Source organism: Schistocerca cancellata, chromosome 1, assembly GCF_023864275.1.
Source record: "Schistocerca cancellata isolate TAMUIC-IGC-003103 chromosome 1, iqSchCanc2.1, whole genome shotgun sequence".
In the NCBI taxonomy this organism is placed as follows: Eukaryota; Metazoa; Arthropoda; class Insecta; order Orthoptera; family Acrididae; genus Schistocerca; species Schistocerca cancellata.
The window spans coordinates 787,142,318-787,145,894 of record NC_064626.1 but is presented as its reverse complement, the minus strand read 5'-3'; positions in this window follow the sequence as shown (position 1 = coordinate 787,145,894).

The following is a 3,577-nucleotide window of genomic DNA, read 5'->3' as shown; positions in this document are numbered from 1 at the left end:
TCTCCTGCCATTAGTCACCACAAAACAATGACTGTCTTTACGGTTGCGCTAATTTTCGAGGAGGAACAAGACTTTTGTCTTTTTGTCTTTTGGTCAGGTGATTACAGGATTATGAATACAAAATCAACAGAGGTAATGCAGGAGTAGGTTTAATAATGAATAAAAAAATAGGAGTGCGGGTTAGCTACTACAAACAGCATAGTGAACGCATTATCGTGGCCAAGATAGACACAAAGCCCATGCCTACTACAGTAGTACAAGTTTATATGCCAACTAGCTCTGCAGATGATGAAGAAATTGATGAAATGTATGACGAGATAAAAGAAATTATTCAGGTAGTGAAGGGAGACGAAAATTTGATAGTCATGGGTGGCTGGAATTCGTCAGTAGGAAAAGGGAGAGAAGGAAACATAGTAGGTGAATATGGACTGGGGGGAAAAAATGAAAGAGGAAGCCGTCTTGTAGAATTTTGCACAGAGCAAAACTTAATCATAGCTAACACTTGGTTCAAGAATCATGATAGAAGGTTGTATACATGGAAAAACCCTGGAGATACTAAAAGGTCTCAGATAGATTATATAATGGTAAGACAGAGATTTAGGAACCAGGTTTTAAATTGTAAGACATTTCCAGGGGCAGATGTGGACTCTGACCACAATCTCTTGGTTATGAACTGCAGATTGAAACTGAAGAAACTGCAAAAAGGTGGGAATTTAAGGAGATGGGACCTGGATAAACTGAAAGAACGAGAGGTTGTAGAGAGTTTCAGGGAGAGCATAAGGGAACAATTGACAGGAATGGGGGAAAGAAATACAGTAGAAGAAGAATGGGTAGCTCTGAGGGATGAAGAAGTGAAAGCAGCAGACGATCAAGTAGGTAAAAAGACGAGGGCTAATAGAATCCTTGGGTAACAGAAGAAATATTGAATTTAATTGATGAAAGGAGAAAATATAAAAATGCAGTAAATGAAGCGGGCAAAAAGGAATACAAACGTCTCAAAAATGAGATCGACAGGAAGTGCAAAATGGCTAAGCAGGGATTGCTAGAGGACAAATGTAAGGATGTAGAGGCTTGTCTCACTAGGGGTAAGATAGATACTGCCTACAGGAAAATTAAAGAGACCTTTGGAGAAAAGAGAACCACTTGTATGAATATCAAGAGCTCAGATGGCAACCCAGTTCTAAGCAAAGAAGGGAAGGCAGAAAGGTGGAAGGAGTATATAGAGGGTTTATACAAGGGCGATGTACTTGAGGACAATATTATGGAAATGGAAGAGGATGTAGATGAAGATGAAATGGGAGATACGATACTGCGTGAAGAGTTTGACAGAGCACTGAAAGACCTGAGTCGAAACAAGGCCCCGGGAGTAGACAACATTCCATTAGAACTACTGACGGCCTTGGGAGAGCCAGTCCTGGCAAAACTCTACCATCTGGTGAGCAAGATGTATGAGACTGGTGAAATACCCTCAGACTTCAAGAAGAATATAATAATTCCAATCCCAAAGAAAGCAGGTGTTGACAGATGTGAAAATTACCGAACAATCAGTTTAATAAGTCACAGCTGCAAAATACTAACGCAAATTCTTTACAGACGAATGGAAAAACTGGTAGAAGCGGACCTCGGGGAAGATCAGTTTGGATTCCGTAGAAATGTTGGAACACGTGAGGCAATACTAACCTTACGACTTATCTTAGAAGAAAGATTAAGAAAAGGCAAACCTACGTTTCTAGCATTTGTAGACTTAGAGAAATCTTTTGACAATGTTGACTGGAATACTCTCTTCCACATTCTAAAGGTGGCAAGGGTAAAATACAGGGAGCGAAAGGCTATTTACAATTTGTACAGAAACCAGATGGCAGTTATAAGAGTCGAGGGGCATAAAAGGGAAGCAGTGGTTGGGAAAGGAGTGAGACAAGGTTGTAGCCTATCCCCGATGTTATTCAATCTGTATATTGAGCAAGCAGTAAAGGAAACAAAAGAAAAATTCGGAGTAGGTATTAAAATTCATGGAGAAGAAGTAAAAACTTTGAGGTTCGCCGATGACATTGTAATTCTGTCAGAGACAGCAAAGGACTTGGAAGAACAGTTGAATGGAATGGACAGTGTCTTGAAAGGAGGATATAAGATGAACATCAACAAAAGTAAAACAAGGATAATGGAATGTAGTCGAATTAAGTCGGGTGATGCTGAGGGAATTAGATTAGGAAATGAGACACTTAAAGTAGTAAAGGAGTTTTGCTATTTAGGGAGTAAAATAACTTATGATGGTCGAAGTAGAGAGGATATAAAATGTAGACTGGCAATGGCAAGGAAATCGTTTCTGAAGAAGAGAAATTTGTTAACATCGAGTATAGATTTAAGTGTCAGGAAGTCGTTTCTGAAAGTATTTGTATGGAGTGTAGCCATGTATGGAAGTGAAACATGGACGATAACTAGTATGGACAAGAAGAGAATAGAAGCTTTCGAAATGTGGTGCTACAGAAGAATGCTGAAGATAAGGTGGGTAGATCACGTAACTAATGAGGAGGTATTGAATAGGATTGGGGAGAAGAGAAGTTTGTGGCACAACTTGACGAGAAGAAGGGATCGGTTGGTAGGACATGTTTTGAGGCATCAAGGGATCACAAATTTAGCATTGGAGGGCAGCGTGGAGGGTAAAAATCGTAGAGGGAGACCAAGAGATGAATACGCTAAGCAGATTCAGAAGGATGTAGGTTGCAGTAGGTACTGGGAGATGAAGAAGCTTGCACAGGATAGGGTAGCATGGAGAGCTGCATCAAACCAGTCTCAGGACTGAAGACCACAACAACAACAACAACAATTTGCGATGAGAGAACAGTCAAGAGACGTACTACTTTAACAATATACGTATCGCACAAAAATCTCGAGAGGAAAATTAACTTCGTGCAACCTGGACTTCATGCTACGTTATAATCGAAAGAGGGCTAATTACATTCCAGTCTACTTATGTTCCATTACAAATTGTCCGAGACGACTTGTGACAGGCTTGTGTGAGGTAAGGTCGGATGTGTTAGGCGATACCACCTACACTAAGCACGTTTCGTGTACTCGCATACCAGTATGGTTGTAAAACGCAGCTGTAGCAACAGCCACGCTCATAAATCTCGACGGACGCTCTTGTTCACACTGCGTGTCCCTGCACGGGAAGAGGTGCGCCGTTGCCAACACAGTACGCTTGTACAGTCATAATATATTGGGCAGCACGAGCTGTCTCTCTTATTCAGCAGCTTTTTGAAGTTCTGCAGTTACCTCTCAGCCAACAGAAAGGAGGTGCTTCAAGAACGCAGTGTGAATAAAATAATTTCTACAAGAAAAAGTCATTTTTATGGCGGTTCACTTTGGTCGGTTTTCGAAACTACACAGCTTTGCACCAACAGAGAAGGATGATATGGTGAAAAGATCCTTTATTCAGAAGAAAATTTTCAATGAACGCTGAGAGTGTATACTGCTAAACATCTGATGAATTTGTTACTCCAGAAGCAAGTGCGTTTAACGAAGTGTGGTGTCATATTTCTTTTTATAAGAGTGCTAGTTCCGACGGACTGCTACAGTC